We start from the raw sequence: 27,999 nt of genomic DNA, 5'->3' as shown, positions 1-27,999 counted from the left end.
ATAAATTCCAAAAAATAGACCGTCGTTGGTCTATGGTAATTTATTTATATTTCTTTCACACGACCAATAAAACTTTTTTGGGCATTTAAAGAGTTGAGAAACACTTCATCCGGGTTCTCTGGTGCACTTCTCGGCCGGGTTGATAAGAATAAATGTCGTCCATAGTCTAGAACTGAGAAATACATTTAAATTCAATTAAATAAACAATATTAAAAACAAAAAAACTTACGGGATGTACCTGGGTAAAACTTTGTCGGTTGTTTTGGGTTTAGGAGGCGGCAGCGACACTCTTTCCACAGCATATGCTTGCCCATGCAACTAAAGTTGAAGCTGTAGAAAAAGAAGAAAGATAATAAAGAATAATTAATTTATTCATGATTAATTATTCGTTTTTTTTTTTGGGAAATGACTTAATAGTGGTAATTTGGAAAGTTGAAAAAAAAAAGAAAGATGGCTAACAGGATAAATAAAAATCAGACAAAAATGCAGTAAAAGAGAAGGAAGTTGAATAGGAATAACGAAAACCTGTTAAAGAAGATAGGTATAAATTTGTAAATGTTGGAATGTGCTGATTAAGATTCTAAAAGCTAGGAGACACCCTGTTACTTGTTGGAGTGAGTTAGAATCCACAAATGCATACATAGAAATAAACAAGTCCACATATACACAGGTGCTGTTTATACACTTGTTGTTCATACATGAACAATAAAACGGAATAAAACGGAGTTCTCATACAGTTAGAAAGTGGTGTGATGCTTTCTACATTGATTTATAAAGAAGATATTATTCTGAAGGGATAGCTGTGGTTTAACATTTTGTCATTTCTAACTCATTCAACAAGTAACAGTCGTGGCCGAAAGATCGTGGAGTGCATTTTGATTGTAAGGTGTTAGATTAAAGTGTAAAGTGAAAAAAAAAAAACATTAATTTTTTTCTAGTTATAGCCTAACAAAGGGTAACATGGAAATTTAAGAATTGTTATAAACGTGAAGGAGGTGGGAAAAAAAAAGGTTAATTTAAAATTAAAGGAGGTGAGTGGAAAAAGAAAAAAAAAATAGTAACGCAAAAATTTTCGAAAGGGTATTAATGTGCAATTTTGTGTAGGTAATTAATTGGCGGTCACAGTTAGCCCGGGTAAACCCGCGTGGCCGCCACCTAAAATTAATTGGTCTCGAAAATTTAATGGATCTTTTGAATATTATCAACCTGGATTCATCGAGAATTCGACAACACCCTCATTCCGAATTGATTTTAATTCATCTTGTGAATCTTTTTGGGGACAAACAAAAATCATTGGTTATAATGCAGTTCAAAGTGCCGATGAAGCCCCATCCCACGGCGAACAAGTAAACGTATTCATAGCGCAACTAACAACAACAAAAAATTTAATAATTTTTAACAAACAATTTATATTTAACTACAATCAACATAAAACTTTAAACAAATGGTTAATAACTTTCAAAAAAAAAGAAAACTGAAAAAAAAGCTAAAACCCACTTAAAAATACGTAGAAGAAGTTTTATAAAACTAAAATTCTTAAAATCGAAAATATAAAACTTAAACTTTAATAATTAAAATCTATTTAAAAATTTAAACCAATTAAGGCTACTTTAAAAATTAGATAAAATCAAGCGAATATTAGCAAAATATAGCACTTCAAAATTACTTAAAAGATACCTGATAAAAGAACTCAAAATTTCTAAATAATTAAAACTTAAAAACTAGCTAAAACCAACTTAAAAACTAGAAGTTAAAAGAATCTGGTTAAAACTTAAAAACTAGCTAAAACCAACTTAAAAACTAGATGTTAAAAGAATCTGGTTAAAACTTAAAAACTAGCTAAAACCAACTTAAAAACTAGAAGTTAAAAGAGTCTGGTTAAAACTTAAAAACTAGATAAAACCAACTTAAAAACTAGAAATAAAAAGAATCTGGCTAAAACTTAAAAAAAAAAAAAAAAAAAAAATCGTAAAGTAAAACTTGCAACACCAACTTGCAACACTTGAAATATATGTAAATTTTTTTTTGATTTTCTAAAAGTGAATTGTATAAAAATAGAAAACTAGAAAACATTTTGGTTAAAACTTAAAACTTAGAGGCTATTGAGATATTTATAAAAAAAAAAAAAGTAACTAAAAATAACAAAAAAAAAAAAAAAAAAAATTATTAAGAATACCTGTGAATTATAAATACAGAGTATAAAATTTTAAAGTCAATTTTCCTAACGTCATCTTGTAACATATATCTATAACAAAATTTTCACGGTCCAAATCTAAATTGTTTTAAATCAGAAAAATCCATATTTTTTTGTAATTATTTCTGTTAATTTATCTCGTGTACACTTCCCTGATTGTGCCCTGTACTTTATCGATAATTAATACTAAAGTCTTCTTAATTCTGATAGCCCTATTACAGATACTTTTAAAGAGCTCTTTCAAGGTAGGAGAATAGCAGGCTCGGGGTTTTTTTTATCAAAGTGTATAAAGGCACTTAAATTAATTTTTTTGTAAATTTTTTTTCTTGGAGGGTTATCTTTGAAGGAAGTTATTTTTCTTTAATATGTTATGAAATAGATTACTATAAATAATAAACTTTGTTTTTATGGATTTCTATAATGAAAACCTACCTCTTTTACTTGTTTTGTTGAAACAAAACATCATGTTTTGAGGACTTAAATTTCAGGGGTGCTGATGGACGACTAAGTAGTCGGTGATCATAAGGGAGTGACCCAAACGGTATCAGTAATTGGGAAGTTTATTAAAGGCCAACTAAACTTCAAGGTTGGGTGGGTTAAATGGCCGCGCTGTGACAACACCTACAGCGCCCTCGTGTGGTAAAGGTCCGTCCGCTGTCAGTTCCTATTTTTTTACTTTTTTTCCCTTTAGAGTTTGTTTTCCGGCCTGATATATGTTTTGGCTGTTGGTTAGGTTTGATTTCCGGGACAAGATCCCCCCCACATCCGGCGAGCTAAGCTGTGCACCCGCAAGCAGGCCACGTTTCCGGGATCAAACATTCACTCCCATATACCCCTTTGCCTTTGCTTCCTTTCCTGGTAAGGTAGTACTGTTGCCTTGCCGACTCTTCCTCATTCCTAATTCCTTCCCTTCCACTGACCAGCAACAAATGGCGCCCAACGTTTAAGGCAACAGCCTTATATTTCTGTAGTTCTCGTTTCTGTTTTTCGTGGTTTATAGTTCACAACCAATCTTACTAAAGTTTTTCAAACTTCGTAAAGTCTTCACATGGAAAGTCTCTGACATACCAAGTTGAATTGCTTCAAGTATTTGAAAACCTTTAGTGATTGCGGTTAATGCGTGTATCTTAGTTAAGTTTAGGTTTAAATTTTTTTGATTTCCTGAAAGTTATGTAAAGTCTTCATCATCTAGAAAGTCCCTGACATACTAGGATGAATCGCTACTAGCTTAAGGAGGTTTATTATCTTATCGTACATTTCCCTTTCCCAATTCGAATTTCGAATCTTTTTTTTCAGTTCACTTGGAGTCGTGTCCATGTTTGGTGTACCTAACCGAATATCGTTGCAATGATTCCAAACCTAACTGGATTTTGTTTTTGAACTTTCAAATTTTCTACCTTTCTGTGTTATCCTTTCCAAACTTAAGTCTTCAAATAGGGTCCTCTGAGACTAACATGAATTGCTGGTTTGACTAGATAACTTGTTTACGTATTTTTGTTTATTGCTTAAAATTCCTAAACAATTTTACCACACGAGGAATTTATTTTGAAGTCCGTCCGATGTCTTTAGTTTTTGAAAATATTCTAGTAGGGTCACTCCTGATCGTCAACAAGTATACGCCGAGCAGTTTCTTGAAGCACCCCGTATGCATATATGAAAAAAAAAAAACACTTACACACACTATAATAATAACACTTTAAAGTACAATTGCTTTAAAAATCACTTATACAAATACTTACACCTTTAATTAAAACAATTACTTACCTTACCCTATATAATAATTACAAAACATTATATTCACAAAAAAAAAAAAAATTATTTAATTAACAATTAAAATACGAACTGTATTAAAAAGGTGAGTTTAAGAAAATTTATATTTACCAACACACATATAAACAATATACAAAAATATTTATTTTTCATCTCATTATAAAATTTTTTTTTTTTGATTTACATTTAAAACAAAATTTTTGTTTACTTTTATCTGGTCTGCCTTGATTAAGTTTTTGTTGATCGTCATATATTTATATATAAAATAAAAAAAAAAAAAAAAAAAAAAAAAAAAAAATTAGTTGTTTGTTAAACAAATCAAATTCATATTGTTTTAGGTTTCAAACAACCTCAATATTTTTGTCATAGTTCATAATCTGCGAACTTAGATATTTAATCGTTATTTGATTCAAAGTTTTTGTTTAAGTTATTGGTTCTTTATTTATCTTCGTTTTCAACCTTAATAATTTTGTTTGAGAAACATAATTTATTTTGGTTACACAATTTTCCTGTTAGTTTTTTTTGGTTTTGAAACTTTAAGATTTATTATTGCTGCTTAAAATTATACTGTCATAAGTCAAAACACGCTTTCGTGTTCAAAAATTATTTTTCAGTTTCAATAACGTTTTGAAAACTATTTTCGTAAAAGTTTTTGTTTATTCAACGACAAGAGTTTTTGTTTAATCTTGTAGTTTAGTTTTGTTTACGAATTTTTTCGTTAAGTCTCTTTTTTTTTGAAATTTATTTATAGTTTGGTTTTTAAGTTAAAATATTTCAAAAAAAAAAAAAAAAAAAAAAAAAAAAAAAATTATTTGTTTTGTTGTTCAATTTCTATACTTAGATAATTTTTATTTTACGTTTTTCATTAAACGAAAAACTTATAATAAGAATTTAAGTTAAAAGTTAAAGTATTAGTTACTTAACTATTTTATACTTTTAGTTTAAGTATAATCTTAGTTTTCTTACTATACAAAAATCGTTAAATTTACCAATTCAGTTTTGTTTTGAGTGTATTTATCAACGTTTTTTTTGTTTGACTCAAATAATTTTTGAAAACATAGTTTTCGATTTCATACTTCATTTATGTATATTTTTGTTTTTCTCTAATTCTAAGAACATCTTCAAGTTAAAAAGAAAAAAAAAAAAAAAACGTTTGTTTTTTTTTTGAACAATTGTTATTGGTTCTAGCGTTTTTTCTTTTTCAACTCACCATTAAATATTTGTTTGAATTCTTTTCACAATGACGTCACCCACTAATAATAACACTGAAGAGAATATTAGAAATCTTATTCGAGAAGCAGATTTAGAGTTAGGTAGAAATAACCCCAGGGTAGGTGCAGATGGTTTACTACAACCGCTTGTACAGCTCTGTCCCCCATCTCTTAATGTACGAATTGAATCAGCTGATCATCCAACTAGTTCAGGCACTTCACTCAATTCAATCCAACCACCTTCGTATAGTAGTTTGAGCGATCACGGTGCAGTTCCCCGGTCAGTTCCTCAGGGCGGGCTAGGAAATAACAACCATACTCACCCGATTGGTGCAGGTTCAGCTACGGGATCAGGTAGGAGATATATGCGAGAGAGTACAACTATTAACTCTAACGTTAATGGAAGGGATAGAATGGTAGTTCCAGAAGATTTAAAAGCCTACATAAATCTAGCGGTACTTAATGCTTTTTCATCATATCAGACCTCAGTACGTTCGGAAATAACGAATACGCTGAAAGGTGAAATTCAGCTTCAGGTGGGAGGCCTGATGAGGGAATTGAGTATGAGTCGAACAGCCCCTCCTGTTCACCGAACACAAAGGCAAAGTGCCCCCTCCAATACATACCAACCCAATGTTCCTCCACCAGTTCAAGCTCAATACCCAATGAACCGAAACAATGTAGGGCTTACTCGAGTAGATCACCCCGGTCATAGACAGCACGAACCCCGTGCTGGTAGACCCGAGCAAAGGTACAACTTCGATAATTATCCAGATCTGTCTTTCCAACCGCCCACTGACTTTTCGAATTCAATGTTTAATAGACCACCACCCCCAATAAATACCTTCAATCCTCCGATAAGAGGACCAATAAAGATTAATAAATGGAATATTAACTTTAATGGGAAGCCTGATCACCTCACGGTGGAAGACTTTATTTTTCGGGTGGAGACTCTCCAAGCCCAGCATGGATGTCAATGGTCCGAAATCTTGCGCGACTTTCATTTATTACTCTCAGGAGCCGCTTACGATTGGTTCTGGCAGTTCCAGAGAAATAACTATAGGCCGGACTGGTCGATGTTAAAGGACGCCTTAATTCGCCAGTTCAAGAGCTTGAAGTCCGATTATGAAGTTATGCGCGACATTATGGAACGTAAGCAGGCAGCCTGGGAGAACATAGATGACTATTTCGCAGCCATAAACCGGTTGAGATCCCAATTAAGAATTCCAATTCCGGAAGCGGATTTAGTTAAGATCCTTAAGAAGAATCTGAGCGAAAAACTTAGGTCATTGGTGTTCCCAATACCGATATTTACCCTTGATCAGTTGCGTTACGCGTGTAAAGATGCTGAAGTTGTTTTCCCTAAGAGGGATCAACATTTTTCGAAGCCCTTTGTAAAACCAACAACGAAATTTACGGCCAATGAACTCGACTACGAAGAGGACGAGTTGTTTCCAACAGATGAACAAGTGGCGGCATTTCAAGTGAATGGAGCACGACCAAAAATTCCTCCACGAAAGTATGCGGACCCCACGAAGTTGATCTGTTGGAATTGTAAAGAATCGGGTCATACTTATTTTGATTGTGTTTCCGATGTCTTAAACGTCTTTTGCTACAAATGTGGTAATGAAGGAGTCAAATCACCTCACTGCTCCAAATGTAACCCGGAAAACTGGTCAAGGAACGCGAAGTCTTCGGGGGAGTCGCGTTCAGCTCCGCCTCAAAACCCCCAGTAATACCAACCGTACCTTCCGATTGTCAAACTAACAATATTTTAAATGATAATCCTGAAAAAGAAGATAGTAAAATCCAAATTTTAAAAAGAAATAATGATGAAAATAATAGTAAAGAAAAAGTAATCCATCAGTCCTATCTAAAACCACTACATGTGAGAATTTTAGAATATAACCAGGTTCGTGACCGAATTTTTAATAACGATGAAAGCAAGGTGTCTAACTATATTTTAAAAACCAGAGAAAAGTTTAAAGCAAAGAAAGAGGAGGTGAAGAATTTATCGTCTTCTATTGTATGTTTATCTTCTACGTCCCCAAGTGTAAGTGTTGCCAATGATCCTAGGCCTTATGCCCAAGTTTCAATAGGAGAAAGAGAAATGTCAGGCTTGTTAGATAGCGGAGCAGGAGTAAGCATCCTGGGAAAAAACTGCCTTGAGATAGTTAACTCCTTACATCTTTCAGTTATTCCGGTACCGTCAACGAACGTCACAACAGCTGACGGTACAAAGCAAAAAATTTTAGGGAAAATAATAACTCCAGTAAAATATAAAAATGAGGAGAAAGAAATAACGTTTTTCTTGGTACCTAACTTGGACCAAGAACTATATTTGGGGGTCGATTTCTGGCGAGAGTTTCAACTAGCCCCTGATATAATAAGTTCGATATTTAAGGTTGAAGATGCGGATCTTTCCAATGCTCCTGATTTAATAAGTTCGATTTCTATGACGGAAGAAGCAGATCTTTCCAACGCTCATCAGTTAACTAGTGATCAGGAAGCTAAATTGGATGCAGTTATACAAAAATTTCTTTGTTTTGAAAGGGATGGTCTGGGTAGAACAACACTCATGGAACACGTCATTGATACCGGGGACGCGGTCCCTGTGAAACAGCGTCACTACCCTGTATCTCCAGCGGTACAAGCTGTGCTTTACGAAGAACTGGATCGAATGTTGAGCCTCGGCGTTATCGAGGAGAGTGAGAGCCCATGGAGTTCGCCAGTGGTTCTCTTGCGAAAACCAGGCAAGAATCGACTTTGTCTTGATTCTCGGAAGGTGAACTCTCTGACAAAAAAAAATGCTAACCCTCTCCCCCATATCGAGGGGCTCCTCAGTCGACTTCCAGATACTATGTTCATAAGCAGCATCGATCTCAAAGAAGCATTCTGGCAAATACCGCTCGAGGTACAGAGTAGGGAAAAGACTGCCTTTGCGGTACCGGGAAGACCCTTGTACCAATTTACGGTAATGCCCTTTGGGTTGTGCAATGCAGCCCAAAGGTTATGCCAGTTAATGGACAAGGTGATTCCTGCACGACTCAGGGATCGTGTTTTCGTGTATCTAGACGACCTACTCATTATGGCTCCAGACTTCGAAACCCACATTGCCTTGATAGATGAGGTGGCTGAGTGTTTACGGAAGGCCAATCTCACCATCAACCTGAACAAGTCCAAGTTCTGCTTCAAAGAACTGAAGTATTTGGGGTTCATTGTTGGTGGTGGGCAACTCAAGACGGATCCGGCGAAAATTGAGGCAATGGTGGATTTTCCCATACCCAAAACTAAGCGTCAGATCAGGCGGCTACTTGGATTAGCCGGCTGGTACCGAAAATTCATTCAAAATTTCTCTAGTCTAACTGCACCCTTAACCGATATGCTGAAGTCAAATAACGGCAAATTCGTGATGACTGAAGAAGCGCTAGAATCCTTCGAAAATCTGAAAAAAGCTCTAACTTCCGCACCTGTTTTATCCCATCCAGATTTCTCAAAAAGATTTTACATCCAGTGTGATGCGTCAGATATGGGCATTGGGGCGGTATTGTTTCAAAAAAAGGAGGAAGACGAAGAGGTTCCCATCGCTTACTTTTCACAAAAGTTTAATAAATGTCAAAGAAACTACAGCGTCACCGAGAAAGAGTGTATGGCAGCGGTGATGGCTGTTAAAAAGTTCAGGCCGTATGTCGAGGGCATGGACTTCACGGTAATCACCGATCACTCCAGCCTTCAATGGCTGATGACAATGAAGGACCTGAGCGGAAAACTCGCCAGGTGGAGCTTGCTGTTACAGTCCTATGTCTTCGACATACAGCACCGAAAAGGTTCGTTAAACGTAGTCCCAGACACTCTTTCTCGGGTACATGTGGATTCTTTGGTCATTGCGGAAGTAGCACCTCTGGTAGATTTGAACTCCGATGAGTTTCAATCAGAAGAGTACCTTAGTCTGATCAAAACTATTAAATCACATCCTGAAGAGTTACCAGACTTGAAAGTAGAAGATGGCTTTGTGTACAAGCGAGCATTTAGGGGCGAGGATGAAGAAGTAATTTTGGAGCATAAATGGCTACTGTGGATACCGTCTGGTCTCACAGAAGAGATAATAAGTAATGCTCACAATCCTCCACATACAGCGCACGGTGGTTTAGCGAAAACCCTTCACAGGATTCGCCAACACTTTCATTGGCCAAATATGACCGTTCAAATTCGTCAGTTTGTCACTACCTGTTCTGTGTGCAAACAGTGTAAAGCGTCTAATCAAGTCACTCGTCCACCTATGGTCACTTCGTATTGTTCCAATCGTCCGTTTGAGAAGTTGTACGTTGATTTCCTGGGTCCATACCCAAGGTCCAAGGCTGGAAACGCCTATGTGTTTATTGTTTTAGATCATTTTTCCAAATTTGTATTTTTGAAAGCGTTGAAACAAGCCACTAGTTCGAATATTATAAAATTTTTAAGACAAGAGATTTTTCAAGTGTTTGGTGTGCCCCACATTATTCATTCCGATAACGGAAAGCAATTTTTATCGCAAGATTTTCAAAATTTATTGTCCAAATATGGTATAAAACATTTCAAAACGGCTTATTATGCTCCGCAGTCAAATGCGTCAGAGAGGGTAAATCGCACGTTGTTGTCAGCGATCCGATCGTATCTTAAAACTGACCAACGTGAATGGGATATTCACCTGAGTGATATTGCTTGTGCACTGAGGAGCTCAGTTCATAGCGCTACCGGAGTGTCTCCATATTTCGCTCTTTTTGGGACAAATATGATATCGCATGGTAGTGGCTACGAACTAGCTCAGAAGCTGAACGCCGTTGATGACAATGAGCTTTTAACCATACCACGGCAAAATCGACTGCAGTGTCTCAGGAATCATATCCGTGACAATATTTTGAAGGCCAACGAAAAATCGGCGAAAATGTATAATACGCGTACTAAGAAAGTCAAATACTTGCCTGGACAGGAAGTCTACAGACGAAATTTTATTTTGAGCGACTCAACAAAATACCTATCAGCCAAACTATCGCCCAAATATGTAAAATGCCGAATATCCAAACAGGTAGGCAATCAAATGTATGAGCTAGAAAACTTGGCAGGGAAAAAGATTGGTATTTCTCATGCCAAAGATCTGAAACAGTAAATAGAGTTATCTGATTAACCATTTTGCCATTCCTAAAATCATGACGATAACTGAAATCCTTAACCTGTGTATAGGTTTTATGTGTTCATAATGTGATACCTTAATCTATACCTTTATGTAATAAAATTCGTTAAGAAAATTTTCATCTTCCACCTACTGTACCTGATTACTTTTAGAAAACATTTAAAACCCTCTACACATAGTACCTGATTTACCATGATCATCTCCTTGCTAACGTACTTGATATTTCTTTTTATTTATTTATTTATTTTTATTTATTTATTTATCTTATCATTGATTTATATGTTAATTTATACAAAATCTTAACCTAGTACCTGAGAGCCAAGACTGAAAACTCCTGATCCTTGAGACCTAACATCCTTCTCCACCTTCCTTATATCCAACCATACTTACCTTTATTTCTCTTGTATGTTTTTTTTTGTAATCCTATTCAATATATACTCCCTACATCAAACTATACTTACCTTTATTTATGAATCCTATTCACTTTTTTTACATCTAACTATACCTACCTTTTTTTTACATTGCATGCATAATCCTACTCACTATAAATATTTCCTATCATATTCACACTAAACTATGAACACACCGTGCAGGTTATCATTTACAAAGGAATGATGAGGCATCCTTAGACGCAAGACTTTAGTATCGGCAAGGCGCAGTATTTATGGGTCAAAGATAGTAACCCTTTGCCCATACACTTACCAAATCGTTTAAGTGCTTGCCCGGCTTATAGCATGGGTTTTTCCCCACGAACATATCCAGGAAACCTTTTTGTTTCGTCCGTGGAGTTAGATGGAAACCTCCACATCCGAAATTTTGTTGCGGATTCCTGGCCAATAGATACATCCTTAGAAAAAAAAAAAACAAACAAAATAAATTCCAAAAAATAGACCGTCGTTGGTCTATGGTAATTTATTTATATTTCTTTCACACGACCAATAAAACTTTTTTGGGCATTTAAAGAGTTGAGAAACACTTCATCCGGGTTCTCTGGTGCACTTCTCGGCCGGGTTGATAAGAATAAATGTCGTCCATAGTCTAGAACTGAGAAATACATTTAAATTCAATTAAATAAACAATATTAAAAACAAAAAAACTTACGGGATGTACCTGGGTAAAACTTTGTCGGTTGTTTTGGGTTTAGGAGGCGGCAGCGACACTCTTTCCACAGCATATGCTTGCCCATGCAACTAAAGTTGAAGCTGTAGAAAAAGAAGAAAGATAATAAAGAATAATTAATTTATTCATGATTAATTATTCGTTTTTTTTTTTTGGGAAATGACTTAATAGTGGTAATTTGGAAAGTTGAAAAAAAAAAGAAAGATGGCTAACAGGATAAATAAAAATCAGACAAAAATGCAGTAAAAGAGAAGGAAGTTGAATAGGAATAACGAAAACCTGTTAAAGAAGATAGGTATAAATTTGTAAATGTTGGAATGTGCTGATTAAGATTCTAAAAGCTAGGAGACACCCTGTTACTTGTTGGAGTGAGTTAGAATCCACAAATGCATACATAGAAATAAACAAGTCCACATATACACAGGTGCTGTTTATACACTTGTTGTTCATACATGAACAATAAAACGGAATAAAACGGAGTTCTCATACAGTTAGAAAGTGGTGTGATGCTTTCTACATTGATTTATAAAGAAGATATTATTCTGAAGGGATAGCTGTGGTTTAACATTTTGTCATTTCTAACTCATTCAACAAGTAACAGTCGTGGCCGAAAGATCGTGGAGTGCATTTTGATTGTAAGGTGTTAGATTAAAGTGTAAAGTGAAAAAAAAAAAAACATTAATTTTTTTCTAGTTATAGCCTAACAAAGGGTAACATGGAAATTTAAGAATTGTTATAAACGTGAAGGAGGTGGGAAAAAAAAAGGTTAATTTAAAATTAAAGGAGGTGAGTGGAAAAAGAAAAAAAAAATAGTAACGCAAAAATTTTCGAAAGGGTATTAATGTGCAATTTTGTGTAGGTAATTAATTGGCGGTCACAGTTAGCCCGGGTAAACCCGCGTGGCCGCCACCTAAAATTAATTGGTCTCGAAAATTTAATGGATCTTTTGAATATTATCAACCTGGATTCATCGAGAATTCGACAACACCCTCATTCCGAATTGATTTTAATTCATCTTGTGAATCTTTTTGGGGACAAACAAAAATCATTGGTTATAATGCAGTTCAAAGTGCCGATGAAGCCCCATCCCACGGCGAACAAGTAAACGTATTCATAGCGCAACTAACAACAACAAAAAATTTAATAATTTTTAACAAACAATTTATATTTAACTACAATCAACATAAAACTTTAAACAAATGGTTAATAACTTTCAAAAAAAAAGAAAACTGAAAAAAAAGCTAAAACCCACTTAAAAATACGTAGAAGAAGTTTTATAAAACTAAAATTCTTAAAATCGAAAATATAAAACTTAAACTTTAATAATTAAAATCTATTTAAAAATTTAAACCAATTAAGGCTACTTTAAAAATTAGATAAAATCAAGCGAATATTAGCAAAATATAGCACTTCAAAATTACTTAAAAGATACCTGATAAAAGAACTCAAAATTTCTAAATAATTAAAACTTAAAAACTAGCTAAAACCAACTTAAAAACTAGAAGTTAAAAGAATCTGGTTAAAACTTAAAAACTAGCTAAAACCAACTTAAAAACTAGAAGTTAAAAGAATCTGGTTAAAACTTAAAAACTAGCTAAAACCAACTTAAAAACTAGAAGTTAAAAGAGTCTGGTTAAAACTTAAAAACTAGATAAAACCAACTTAAAAACTAGAAATAAAAAGAATCTGGCTAAAACTTAAAAAAAAAAAAAAAAAAAAAATCGTAAAGTAAAACTTGCAACACCAACTTGCAACACTTGAAATATATGTAAATTTTTTTTTGATTTTCTAAAAGTGAATTGTATAAAAATAGAAAACTAGAAAACATTTTGGTTAAAACTTAAAACTTAGAGGCTATTGAGATATTTATAAAAAAAAAAAAAGTAACTAAAAATAACAAAAAAAAAAAAAAAAAAAATTATTAAGAATACCTGTGAATTATAAATACAGAGTATAAAATTTTAAAGTCAATTTTCCTAACGTCATCTTGTAACATATATCTATAACAAAATTTTCACGGTCCAAATCTAAATTGTTTTAAATCAGAAAAATCCATATTTTTTTGTAATTATTTCTGTTAATTTATCTCGTGTACACTTCCCTGATTGTGCCCTGTACTTTATCGATAATTAATACTAAAGTCTTCTTAATTCTGATAGCCCTATTACAGATACTTTTAAAGAGCTCTTTCAAGGTAGGAGAATAGCAGGCTCGGGGTTTTTTTTATCAAAGTGTATAAAGGCACTTAAATTAATTTTTTTGTAAATTTTTTTTCTTGGAGGGTTATCTTTGAAGGAAGTTATTTTTCTTTAATATGTTATGAAATAGATTACTATAAATAATAAACTTTGTTTTTATGGATTTCTATAATGAAAACCTACCTCTTTTACTTGTTTTGTTGAAACAAAACATCATGTTTTGAGGACTTAAATTTCAGGGGTGCTGATGGACGACTAAGTAGTCGGTGATCATAAGGGAGTGACCCAAACGGTATCAGTAATTGGGAAGTTTATTAAAGGCCAACTAAACTTCAAGGTTGGGTGGGTTAAATGGCCGCGCTGTGACAACACCTACAGCGCCCTCGTGTGGTAAAGGTCCGTCCGCTGTCAGTTCCTATTTTTTTACTTTTTTTCCCTTTAGAGTTTGTTTTCCGGCCTGATATATGTTTTGGCTGTTGGTTAGGTTTGATTTCCGGGACAAGATCCCCCCCACATCCGGCGAGCTAAGCTGTGCACCCGCAAGCAGGCCACGTTTCCGGGATCAAACATTCACTCCCATATACCCCTTTGCCTTTGCTTCCTTTCCTGGTAAGGTAGTACTGTTGCCTTGCCGACTCTTCCTCATTCCTAATTCCTTCCCTTCCACTGACCAGCAACAGCGTTTGCTATCATCAGTATAGTATTTTGCCACTTTGGCCCTTTAGCTTGCTTTTTCACAATCCTTTAGTGCTTCACGCTAAAACTTAAAAACTTTATCTATGCTAGTCTCAGATCTCATTAAATTTTTCCAGTTCCCTGAACTCAATAGACTTCGCTATCCGAATTTCATGTGAAAAGTGGATCGAGTCTTTTTTTAAATGCAGTTTGTGGTCTGTGTGACTTTACGTTTTGATTTTCTGTTTGAAATTTCATAAAGACAGAAACGAATATAAACATACACAGTGGACAACATAGATATCACAGGGTTAATTAGGTTTTATTGCACTATAGGTTATTGCACAATCGTTATTTTCGGGTTGATATTGAAATATGTGGGAGGTTTGTACTTCGCCACAAAATTTAACTTAGGGCATAGATGACGTAAACACCGTATTGGATTACGATCTTAATAATTAATTCTTCAAAAAAAACAAAGTACAGTGAAAGACTCATTTGACATCTTACAAAACCACTAATAACGAATGTATAAGCATAAACCCACTTGACAAAAACTATTATAACCTAATGATAAACATACATTTTTCAAAAATAATTATATTATCCTGAACAAAATTCATGTACAAATAGGAAGTGTAAAGATAAAAACAATTTGATCTCGACTACACTGAACAAAAAAATTTACTTAATAAAATTTACTTAACTTTACAATACTCTGAACAAAAAAGATATGATAAATAAAAAAAACACTAATTGATACAACTAACAAAACAATCAATAATAAATAAAACTAACAATAAAATAAATTAACATAAACTATCAAATGAATTCAAAACTAAATAAAACTTACTATATACTATACTTATTACTATCTAAAACCTATTATTGCATTCTTAAACTATTATAAATTAACAAATATATCACAGAGGTTGTCTGAGGGACTTCACTGTTTTAATAAATTAACAAATATATCACAGGTTGTCTGAGGGACTTCACTGTTTAAATAAATTAACAAATAGCATGCAATAACAGACTGACAATTAATAAATAACTCTAATAAAATCTGAAATAATTAAATAACTCTAATAAACTCTGAAAATAATTTAAATAAATAACACTTAGGATTTACTAATCGGGACAACAGGCTCTGGACAATACATTTATATCACAGATCTATAGTTGTTATTATTGTTTGATATCCTTGGCATGGAAAATACCAATCTTTTTTCCGGCTAAATTTTCTAGTTCGTAACTATTTTTCCCTACTGCTTTAACTATCCGACATTTAACAAACTTGGGACATAGCTTAGCGGACAAATACTTGGACGTGTCACTTAGGACAAAATTACGTCTGTAGACTTCTTGACCAGGAACATATTTAACCTTTCGTGTACGCATATTATAAACCTTATCACTTTTCTCTTTTGCTTTAAGGATGCCTTCCTTTATTTTGTCGCGAATGCACTGCAATCTATTTTGTCTAGGTAGAATCAACAATTCGCCATCGTCGACTACACTGAGTTTTTGAGTCAGTTCATATCCGCTTCCGTGAGTCATCATATTTATTCCAAATAGGGCAAAATATGGTGACACACCGGTCGCTGAATGAACTGAACTCCTCAACGCTCCGGCGATGTCGCTAAGATGTAAATCCCAATCGCGTTGGTCATCTTTTAAATACGAACGTATAGCTGCTAACAAGGTTCTGTTTACTCTTTCAGAGGCGTTAGACTGCGGTGCATAATTCGCGGTACGAAAATGTCGAATACCGTATTTTTCCAAGAGATTTTGAAAATCTTTTGCAAGAAATTGCTTGCCATTATCGGAGTGTATGATTTGTGGTACACCAAACGTATTGAATATTTCGTTTCGAAGAAATTTAATGATACTCGTAGTATTAGCCGACTGTAAGGCTTTTAAAAACACAAATTTAGTAAAATGTTCTAACACTACAAACACATATGCATTTCCTGACTTAGATCTTGGGTAAGGACCCAAAAAATCAACATACAATTTTTGAAAAGGACGATCTACACTGAAGGTACTAGTGATCGGTGGACGTAAAATTTGACTAGTTGGCTTGCACTGTTTACATATAGAACATTTAGAGACATAATCTTTAATTTGAATGGTCATGTTTGGCCAGTAAAAATATTGCCTAATTCGATAAAGTGTTTTCGCTACTCCTCCATGGGAAGCTTGAGGTGGATCATGGGCTCTTTTTACTATTCCATCGGTTAATCCCGATGGTACCCATAATCTCCAATTATGTTCATAAGTCGGTTCTTCTACCCATGCCGCAAAAGAACGCTTATACACAAAACTGTCTTCTACTTTAAGATCTGGCAACTGGTCCTGATTATCTCGAATCGCTTGAATCAAATCCTTATACTCCTCTGACTCGAATTCTTCGGAATCAAGGTCAACCAAAGGAGCAATATCTCCAATCTCAATACTGTCTACGTGTGCCCGAGAAAGTGTATCTGGGACGACATTTAATGTTCCTTTCCGGTGTTCTATGTCGAAGACATAACCCTGCAACTCCAAACTCCATCTGGCCAACCTCCCACTCAAGTCTTTCATGGTCATTAACCATTTGAGGCTTGAGTGGTCGGTAATGACTGTAAAGTCCATGCCTTCGACATAGGGCCGGAACTTTTTTATCGCCATTACCGCTGCCATACATTCCCTCTCGGTCACACTGTAGTTTCGCTGACACGAGTTCAATTTCTGTGAGAAATATGCTATAGGTACTTCTCCCTCTTCGTCGTTTTTCTGGAACAGAACTGCTCCGATTCCAGTATCAGAAGCATCGCATTGGATGTAGAACCTTTTTTTAAAATCTGGGTGAGTCAGAACCGGAGCCTCGGTTAGAACCCTTTTCAGCTCTTCAAATGCCAGAATTGCCTCATCCGTCATTTTAAATTTCGCTTTTTTATTTTTCAGTGTATCAGTTAGGGGCGCGGTCAAGCTGGAAAAATCTTTTATGAACCGCCTATACCACCCTGCTAGTCCAAGTAGCCGGCGAACTTGTCTCTGATTTTTCGGCATCGGAAAATTTACAACCGCTTCGACCTTCGCTGGGTCGGTTTTCAACTTCCCACCACCAACTATAAAGCCCAAGTACTTTAGTTCTTTGAAACAGAACTTTGACTTTTTTAAGTTGATGGTGAGATTTGCCTTCCTTAAACATTCAGCTACTTCTTCCAGCATGGTGACATGAGTCTCAAAATCCGGTGCAATAATCAACAAGTCGTCTAAATACACGAAAACGTTGTCCCTGAGTCGTGCAGGAATCACCTTATCCATCAAGCGGCAAAGTCTTTGAGCTGCGTTGCACAACCCAAAAGGCATTACTTTGAACTGGTATAAGGTTCTCCCCGGTACCGCAAACGCAGTTTTCTCCCTACTCTCTTTCTCCAGCGGTATTTGCCAAAAAGCATCCTTAAGATCTACGCTACTTATGTAGTAAGTATTTGGTAGCCGACTGATAAGCCCCTCGATATGAGGAAGTGGGTTTGCGTCCTTTTTGCTTAACTCGTTGACCTTACGCGAATCCAGGCAAAAACGATACTTTATGGTACCGTCAACTCCAGGTTTCTTAATAAGGACAACAGGCGAGCACCAAGGACTTTCACTTTCCTCTATAACGCCGAGCTTAAGCATTCGGTCTATTTCCTGGTACAATAAGGTTTGTACCGCTGGCGAAACAGGATAGTGACGCTGCTTGACAGGCTCAGCATTTCCCGTATCGATGACATGTTCCATTAGAGACGTTTTCCCGAGACCGTGACGGTCATAGTCAAGAAATTTCTGCTTGACCGTCTCCAATTGTAAACGTTGCTCTGGTGTTAGAGGATGGGTATCTACATTGTCTGCTTCTTCTACCGGAACCGAAACAGAACTGACGATGTTTGGAGCAATCTGGAAAATCTTCCAAAAATCTACTCCCAGATACAATTCTTGTTCTAAATTTGGTACCAAAAAGAAAGTAACGGTTTTAATTATATTTTTATAGGAGACTTGAGTTTGGACTTTCCCTACTATGGCTTGATTCTTGCCATCCGCTGTTTTGACCCCTGCCTTATATGGAAGAATCGAAAATCCAGCCGCTTCAACTAATTCCTTACATCCTTTTCCGAGAATGCTAACGCTGGCTCCACTATCGAGCAAGCCTAGCATCTCCTTACCTCCTATCGTCACTCTGGCATATGGCCTTGGATCGGTATTAATGTCTAAAACCGTAGACGAAATCCTTCTTTGCGTATCTTTCCTTAACTTGTACCTATCTCTTGTTTTCTGAACTCTTTTCGAAACCTTTGGACCATCTCCGTTAAAAATCCTATTTCTCGCTAACTCGTATTCTCTTATCCTAACATGTAAAGGTTTAATTACACTTAGTTTGACTTTTTCTTTATTAATTTGTTTCTCCTTTTCATGCTTTCTATCTAATATTGTTATTTGTTTTTCGTTTGTAGAGTTTAATCTTTGGATGGGGCTGTTTGGGTGGAACGCGACTCCCCCATCGACCTCGCATTCCTGAACGGGTTTCCCGGATGACACACTGGACATTTGGGAGAAATTACTCCCTCTTTTCCACACCCGAAGCAGAACACCTTCCAATTGGAAGACAAACAGTTTTTAAATTTGTGGCCTAGCTGTTTGCAATTCCAACAATCCAAGGATTTGGAATCGCTTGGCCCACGAGATGTGTTCGGTCTAGATCCCGGATGTTTAAACGCTGCCAAATGTTCATCCTGATGAGAACCATCCTCATCGTCAAACTCTAGCTCGTTGGCCATGTAACGACCCTGTGGTCGATGGTTCCTCGGAGCTTCTTTTTCGACCCGATCAATATCGGAAAACGCATATTCTGCGTCCTTACACGCAGTCCTCAACTGATCTAGCGTGAATAAGGCTTGCGGGTAAACCAGCGCTCTCAACTTCTTATTCAGGTTGCGCTTTAAGATCTGTACCAGCTCTATTTCAGGAATCGGTACCCTGAGCTGAGATCTGATTCGGTTTACTGCGGCGAAGTACTGGTCACATGTCTCTGCAGAGCCATGCTTCCGATCCATCATATCCCTAACTAACTCATAATCGGATCTCGAATTTTTGTATTGGCGCATCAAGGCGTCACGAAGCTGTGGCCAATCGGGACGATAAAAGCCACGCTGGAATTGCCAATACCACTCTTTCGCATCACCGGATAAAAGTAGACGGAATTCCCTTAGAACCTCGGTCCATGGACATGCATAAAAACTCTGGAGCATCTCTACCTGGAAAATGAATTCTTCTACCGTGAGTTTTTCTAAATCTCCACTAAAATTTACTCCCCATTTATCTAAAGTTCTATACTTTTTTTTCATTCATATTGCAGAAATGATGGTATGAACATGGTGGCGGTGGATAGTACCCACCATGAGGCGGTGGTATACCTCCAACACCTTCCTGGAAGTCAGGTTCGGACCTAGTGTCGCGGAAAGACCGTTGATTTCCCCCTCTAGGATTCCCTACCGGAACGAAAGGTCTAGAAGCAGGATTTAATTGCGTGGGATTCGCTACTGTATTTGGCTGCGCTGCAGGTAATTCATTCTGATCATGACCACTAGCTCTTACTTCCTCTCTCATACTCGCGGTATTACTACCCCTACCACTTAGCTCTTCAAAGTTTTTTCTCATTTCTACCATCAGAGACTGTGATAACTCACTTCTTATTGAGGTAGTGTATCGCTCGCAAGCACTCATGACCGCTTGGTTTATTGCTGCTATAAAATCGGGTGGTACGCCGGTGTTATTGACGTTTGCGCCCCCTTGATTACCCTCGTTTGACCCTGTTTCCCTATCACCCTGATTCCCAGAATCCTTTTCGGACCCAGTTGTGTTCACCCTTTGCTCGTTTGTTACCCCCCCTGAGTTGGCATTGTTGAAGGTCAACTCACTGAAGGCTGGTGAAACAACTGTGTCTGCCGTACTGCCCGTTTGGCTACCTGACGGTGGAATTGGTGGTGGTGGTACGGTAAACATTATCGGAACTTGATTCCCCTCCCCTGTTTGCACACTCGACTTGGGGTCGGCTGTTTTTGGTGGAGAATGAGTAATAGGCATTCTTTCAGTATTGCTTTCTAATTTTTTAAACTGAGAGCGAGTGATCGCACGATTTTGTTGGTATATTAACTGATCTCTTTTTTCTTTTTCAGAGCTCATTACCACATGAACTTAACAAACCGACTCGCTTTGCTCTACAATCAACCTAACAAATTTTAAAACAACAAAAAGAACTATAAAAAAAACTATATTATTTAAAAAAACTATGTATTTATATATCTTAAAAAAAATATTAATGAAATCTGTAAATAATTTAAGAAAACTTACACCTAAGAACTAACCTAAGTAAATTATATCTAAAATTTTATTTTTTTTTGTAGAATTTACTCTTAAACCAAAATTATATCTAAGTATCTAAATGTGAATCTATAGTATCTATAACTCTAACTCTAATTTTTTTTTTTTTTTTTTTGTTTTGCTTTATGTATTTTTAAATTTTTATTTATTTTTTTTTTTTTATATATATAAACACCTAAATCTAACAACAAAAATAACTTGACTTAACTATACCCAACACCGTAAACAATAACTAAAATTGAACTAAAAATTTGAAATATACAAAACTTTAAATATACAAAATTAAACTTTCGACTTTTCTTTAACGATTCCTTAACGGTACTGAAACGATTTCTTCGGACTTCAAAATTCACTCTTTGTATTTTATCAACAAAATTAAACTCTTTTCAAAGTTTGTTTCTGGATTGTAATATGACCAAAAACTTTTATGAAATTTATTAAGTCTGTATAGACTAATACTCGAAATACGAACAAAAACTCGATACCCACACAAAAAATTTTTTAAAAAGTTTAAAATTTTTATAAAAATGTATTATTTTATTATTGTTTTGTTTTTCCATTAATTTTGGGAGGAGCTTTGGGGCGGCTCTGGACGGTATTCATTTGGTTTCGACGATATGTTGTATGATGTGAAGTAGCAGTGTGCTTTTCTCTTTTAACTTTCCTCAGTTTTCGCAACTTAAAAAAAACACATAAAAAAACGACATATATACACACACGTTCCATTTGATGTTGCCATCTGAACCGAAATTCTTCGTCGCAATTGATCGAGCGTTCTCAAAAGCTATCTCGATCAAGACTTACGTTTCCTTCCGACTCAGATTGCAACCGCAAATGAAACATACACAGGACATTAACTACCCTTGCTATCGGATTAAAGTTTTCGTCGCAATTTGATAGGTCCGTCTGTGACCTTCCCGTCAATGACATACGAAACCTTCAATCCGGTAACAAGTGCATTTAAACACTTAACATTGTCAATTCTATTGATTTTCATTGACATCTTCGAAACATCTTGTCGCATTCGATCCAGTATGCTTGGAGCTTTCTGAATCAAGACTTACAAGATGTTTCGATGGTGTCAGTGACTACCCCTAGACTTGACTGGACAAAGGACAAATCACAAGGACTAACTTCGGACTTTACGTATGGGCGCCATTTGTAACAAGGCAACAGGATGAGAATTTGGGATAAGGATTGGGAAAAGGAAGACCGGATCGGATAAGGATAGGGATTTTTGAAAGGAAATAGGATAGGAATAGGAATGCGCAACGGACGAGACCATGGCATGCTGGCGGAGCACGGCTAAGCTCGCCGGATTAGGGGGGGATCTTGTCTTGCCGGTACGCCTCACCTCGTTACAAAAACAAACATCATGCCAACTTTCTTTTTATCTCATAACGATAGTTGCGGCTCTGAGGGTGTCTGCAGATGTCGGGGCAGACGGGCCGTTCCCCCACCACACCTGGAATCGGTTTGGCCATTTTGGTCCGATTCCCCTTGGACCGATCCACTGCTACCCCATCATACTGCACCGTCCATTCTTAGCGGGCCCCTCCACTCCTCCTGTAAAATTTTCTATTTAGCAAAGCATTTTAGAACCTTTTGGTCCCATTCAAAAACGGTACGTGGCGTGGCTCACAATAACAAACATTTTTATTTAAAACAAGAAACAATAAGTATTATAATTTGTACTGGATGACTTGCACCCGTGTAACTCCATTTGAGTTTACACTAAATGCTACACAAAAAAAATAAGTAAAAGGTACAGTTAAGCAATAATTAAGTATTTGACCAACAATGAACAATTTAAAACGGAAATATGATATAAATATAAAGATTTAAAAGATCTTAAGAACTACCAAGATGTGATGCAAGTCGACTCCTTCGTCGGTGGACCTTTGCATCCACACTGGGGCTGTCGACGTCTCTGGAATTTAAATTCTGCCAGAGAAGTGTCACTCTCCCCTTCGCACTTCAGCGACACAATAATTTTAGGGTCGATATTTCGAGCCCAGCCTCGCCCGAACTTCCAAATTTGCAATTTTGCACCAATTATTAATTACCCTACCTATAAAGCGCTTTTTAGGTGGTTGGCACCTCAATTGGGGTGATAAAAACTAACTACTATCGTCGGATGAAACTGGTTCGCCCTTGTCGCTCCCGTACGACGACGTCACGCCCTACCCGCAACACCCTTTTGGTTTTTTAGCACTTTCAATTCAAAATTTATACAATAAAATATTACTTAAAAACAATTTAAAATAAAAATTATGCCAACGCTCAAAATAAATAATTTAAATTCAACGTCTAGTTGCGTTTTTCAATGATGGCCGCTCTTCTAGGCATCCGGTTGGTGATTTTGATAATTTTGGGTTCGTGCCCTCGATGCCAAAAGCTTTCGATTTAAATTTATAAGTTTTGATTCGAAGTTGAACTTTCGACTTTCGAATTTTCGCACTAATGTTTGAATTTTTTAAATGTGGGGTTCGGTCTCGGCTTTTTCGGAGTTCAAATTAGGTTTTGTTATAGGGTGATTATTCACAATTACTTCTAGTTTTATATTTTTTTTTTTAAAAGATTAGGAGTTTGCACTATTTATTTTTAAACTTATTTCTAGGTACTCATCACTTCATTTTTTTGTTACAGCTTCTCGTGCACCTGACTCAACGTTTGTTTTGTGCCCTTTATGTTGCTTCTTCATCCGGGCGACGCTGTCGTCGTCGTCGTCCTGCCTCTTCGACCCGAACCCTATATTTTTATCGGTTATAGCTCTATCTTATTTAAATTCTTAATATTTAGGACTCACCACACAATTTTGATTTTTGTTTCTTAACTTTTTACGAAAGTTTCTTCGAATTTTCAGCCGGTACAGAACACTAAAATAAAATAAACTTACAGCACTGAAAACTTGAATTTAATAATCTTCTATCTTACACTTTACTCTCAACGGCTTGATTTAGACACTCCGACTATCTGTTTGCAACTATGCCTAGTACTTCTGGTTCGCATTCCTACCGCTACCTAAACGTACCAAAACCACCACTATTCCTTTGTTCAGGTAACGTACATGAACTCCGTTGGTATAGAGGCACCTCGATTTAGTAGGAGCCGTCCCTTAACGTAACCCCCCGTTGCGGATAGCATTGCCTACAAATATTGTTTTATTGTGTGTATCCCCCAAAAGTAGCTCATATCCCCACCACTTAAACATGTTCGAATCTGAATGCTTCCATTCGATTCGGAGTCATTCGGACTTTTTGATTCCAACTCCATCTGTCAAAACATCTCTCAGTTAATTTGGAATAAAAAAATTAACTTGAACAGATGCGAAGCGTTGTTTTATTTCTTTTAATCCTACTTTTATTTCTCCTTTATAAATTAATAAATTAGTTTGGAAACAAAACAACATAAGTAACAAAGAACCAAAGTCCTTAAAAAAATCCCACAATAACTCATCAAATCAATTGAACAACCTGCGCTTTACTTTTGTTTTTGTCCGATTCGCGACTACACAAAAAAGAACATGTCGGCTTATCCTTGAACAGGAATTAGCAAGACGCTGCTCAAAGATAAATCCTAAGGAGATATGTTATTCCGACGAATACTACGATGACGAGTTTGAGTATCGGCACGTTGTCCTGCCCACATGGAACTTGTAAACTTGTCCCAAAGACACTTCTCATGTCGGAAAATTAATGACGAGCAACTGGTGTGTACCAGTCCCGTGGATTGGTGCATTATATGCTACACAAACCAGGGCTTCCGTAGGCCGATCGAACCAAAATAAAACAAGTCCAATTCAACGCCATTGAATCTTCTGAGACAGTAAGTATGTAAGGTCGTCAAAAATCAAGAGTGGCGCTCTCCGAATGCCAAACATTCTTTACCCAACCCACCGGCTATCTCGAGAAAAAGAAGGTAATACGCAGAAGAACAAATCTTGTATCATCTCTCTTGTTTCTAATTTTTGAATAAGTTCAGTCACATTCCCTCTTTTATCATACTATTCAAAGAACTCAAGGTGCACAAGGAACGGCGAGCAATTCATCTTCTTGCCTTTCAGGGTGTTATACATCTATTATTATTTTGTTGAGTTTCCTTACAAAAATTAATACCACAAGGGAGTTATGTCTTCTCGAATCTCGGACGTTTGAATTCATTTAGAAATATTTTTAGCGAAATTTTATTTTGATGCAGAGGCTGCCGTAACAAGGTGTGTTTTTTACTACCACCGGTCTTAAGGCTTGGCCACACCGGAGGGTATGCGGTATAGCGGTAACGATATTTGTACTAAAAAAATTCCACACCTGAACGTTGATGTGTCAGTTTTGAATTTTTTTCATACAAGTACCCTCACCGCTACCCGTACCGCTACCGCATACCCTCCAGTGTGGCCAAGCCTTTAACTGGACAAAAAAAACGCAGTCGGGGCTAAGCAATTTACATGTTAAAGTGCCGGGCCACACGGTGATTTTTCAATCGCCTAACCAGTCAGTTTGTAGGCAAGAGGGGTGAGGATTTTCCTCCTTTTGACGTTTGTTCCTAGAAAATGTGAATTGGAACGTGATTGGGCACAACACTGTGTAGCCAGGCCCAAATGCAACAACACTTTAGCACCTTGGGCTTAGTTGTTTAGCCCGGAGAATTCTCTGGGATTAACTTTTTCAACCAAATAAACTTGTTCGTAAGTTGTTTAGAATTTGTTTATAAAGCCTGGTACGCTGCTAGCGCTAAATTTTAGCTCCCATACAAATTATCGAAAAATTTTAGCCGAACATCAAAACTGGGGTCGAATTACGGCACACGATTTACGATCATACGTTAACGTTTTGACTATTTCTGTCTCTATTTGATTATTAGAAAACGATATGGACACATAGCAACCATTCGTTAACGAACGTATGCCGTAATTCGACCCCTGATGTTTGGGATGCAATTAAAGGCTTGGCCACACCGGAGGGTACGCGGTAGCGGTACGGGTAGCGGCAACGATATTTGTATTAAAAAAATTTCACACCCGAACGTTGATGTGTCAGTTTGGAATTTTTTCCATACAAATACCCGTACCGTTACCTGTACCTCTACCGCGTACCCTCCGGTGTACACCGGAGGGTACGCGGTAGCGGTACGGGTAGCGGCAACGATATTTGTATTAAAAAAATTCCACACCCGAACGTTGATGTGTCAGTTTGGAATTTTTTCCATACAAATACCCGTACCGTTACCTGTACCTCTACCGCGTACCCTCCGGTGTGGCCAAGCCTTTAAAGGCTTGGCCACACCGGAGGGTATGCGGTATAACGGTAACGATATTTGTACTAAAAAAATTCCACACCTGAACGTTGATGTGTCAGTTTGGAATTTTTTTCATACAAGTACCCTCACCGCTACCCGTACCGCTACCGCATACCCTCCAGTGTGGCCAAGCCTTTAAGCCCGGTGGTAATAAAAGCTGCGTTCCTTTGGAAATATTTATCTACTTTTTATTACTTAAAGGCTTGGCCACACCGGAGGGTATGCGGTAGCGGTACGGGTAGAGGTAACGGTACTTGTATGAAAAAAATTCCAAACTGACATATCAACGTTCAGATGTGGAATTTTTTTCATACAAATATCGTTACCGCTACTCGTACCTCTACCGCATACCCTTTGCTATACTGAAAAAGTAGTTCAAAGCAGCTTTAAGTACTAAAAAGTAGATAAATATTTCCAAAGGAACGCAGCTAAAAAACACACCTACACGGAGAAAAAATAAGGTATGAACCACCTTATTTCTGGTAAATTTAACTTTAATGTAGAGTTTAAATAGGGATGACTCCCCAATAAAATGGAATTTACATTACTTTTCTAGTAAATTTATAGCTTATATTTAACTTTACAGTAAAGCCTTTTTTTGTATGAATTTCTAATAGAAATTACTAGAAAGTTAGGTACATATTTTACCTTACTATAAGGCTGAAAATACTGATTTTTAAAGTAAATTAAACTTCTCTATGGCAGGTATATAATTTAGTTATAGATTGGATCAAATAAAGTCAATTTCATTGTTATTGATGACATTTGTCTAAATAAATTGTATGCATTTATCTTACAAAAATTAAAATAAAAAAGGTAATTTTTGTAATTATTGAAAAGCATAACTAGGAAACACGTACTTAATCCTCAAAGCTATTTAGAAGTAAGTAACGTATGACCCTGTTATGTTATGTTTATTATAATTTTTGTAAGGTGCAAACAAACAATTTTATTTTGGAAAATATCATCAATAAAAATGGAATTGACTTTATTTGATCCAATTTTTTTTCTAATTCTTCATGAATTAATTATATTGAATGATGTTAATGCATATGGATACTCCTATATTATTCTAACACAAGAAAAAAATTTGCTATCCGTAATTACGGAGCCAATAATGACGCATAAAAGAACACAAAAAGTAATGAAAACATTTCACTTCCAAAAGAAAAACACAAATTTGAAAAAGAAATTTTTACATTTTATTTCTTTATTTTAATTATTCCGCACATTATTAATTATTCCGGACACCTAAAAGCTATGACAAAAAAAAAAATATCCAAAACAAATGGAAAACAAAATGGCAGACTTTTCAATGACAGCAATTAAGATATGGGGAAAATTCCTAGAATTAGGTAGTATTATGACCTTAGTGTAAGGTAAAACTTATTCATAGAATAGTTAAATTTGTAAAATATGTTTTACTAGAATCTTAAAGTGAAAAGAGTCATACACTTTTTTGGATGAAGGTTTATTTTACTCTACGTAAAGAAAATATTGCTACCCGTAAGGTACATACTACTTTATTTTGTTCACCATAATTGTCTTGTAAAAATTACTTTACGGAGCCAAGAAATGTTCAATACGTAAAGTAAATTTTACTTAAAATCTAGGGCTTTTTACTTTAATTTCCTTACTAGTCATATGGAGTATAATACTATGTTTCCACCTACGCTAAATCCAAGATTTAGCTAAGTAGATTTAGAATAAATCTCGAGATTTATTTTAAATCTACTTCGCTAAATCTCAGATTTGGGTTCAGCTACCTTAAATCTAAAATGTTCGCCTAGTTTCAATCCGAGATTTAGAATAAAACTCGAGATTTATGCTAAATCTACTTAGCTAAACCTCGGATTTAGGGTAGGTGGAAACTTAGTATAAAATACTAGATTCATTTTTTTCCATATATGGACCTCTTGCACCAGTGCTAAAATTTATAGCCTGTTTTCACTAGAG

At 36.0% G+C, this 27,999-nt stretch overlaps 4 long non-coding RNA genes across 5 annotated transcripts; 1 reads left to right on the top strand and 3 right to left on the bottom strand.

The window, feature by feature from the left end:
- Position 1: 1 nt before the first annotated feature.
- LOC129905742 (uncharacterized) lies at positions 2-3,999 on the bottom strand. Of its 2 annotated transcripts, XR_008770643.1 has the most exons (3): positions 2,627-3,999; positions 230-330; positions 2-172 (listed from the first exon to the last, which is right to left on the bottom strand). It is a non-coding gene; the product is annotated as an uncharacterized LOC129905742 (long non-coding RNA). The 2 variants fall into 2 exon arrangements; XR_008770642.1 differs by lacking the exon at positions 2,627-3,999 and having other exon boundaries at positions 230-343.
- LOC129905741 (uncharacterized) lies at positions 778-1,979 on the top strand. The gene is made up of 3 exons (XR_008770641.1): positions 778-881; positions 939-1,031; positions 1,105-1,979. It is a non-coding gene; the product is annotated as an uncharacterized LOC129905741 (long non-coding RNA).
- A 7,274-nt stretch (positions 4,000-11,273) lies between the features above and the next one.
- Positions 11,274-14,335, bottom strand: LOC129918742 (uncharacterized). The gene is made up of 3 exons (XR_008772997.1): positions 13,846-14,335; positions 11,447-11,547; positions 11,274-11,389 (listed from the first exon to the last, which is right to left on the bottom strand). It is a non-coding gene; the product is annotated as an uncharacterized LOC129918742 (long non-coding RNA).
- Positions 14,336-22,566: 8,231 nt separating this feature from the next.
- On the bottom strand, positions 22,567-24,124 carry LOC129918727 (uncharacterized). Its single transcript, XR_008772995.1, has 3 exons — positions 23,683-24,124; positions 23,555-23,624; positions 22,567-23,496 (listed from the first exon to the last, which is right to left on the bottom strand). It is a non-coding gene; the product is annotated as an uncharacterized LOC129918727 (long non-coding RNA).
- Between the last annotated feature and the right edge of the window lie 3,875 nt (positions 24,125-27,999).

This window comes from Episyrphus balteatus, chromosome 1 (assembly GCF_945859705.1).
Source record: "Episyrphus balteatus chromosome 1, idEpiBalt1.1, whole genome shotgun sequence".
Classification (NCBI taxonomy): Eukaryota; Metazoa; Arthropoda; class Insecta; order Diptera; family Syrphidae; genus Episyrphus; species Episyrphus balteatus.
Note: the sequence above shows the minus strand (reverse complement) of the source record. Positions and strands in the feature narration are given on the sequence as shown.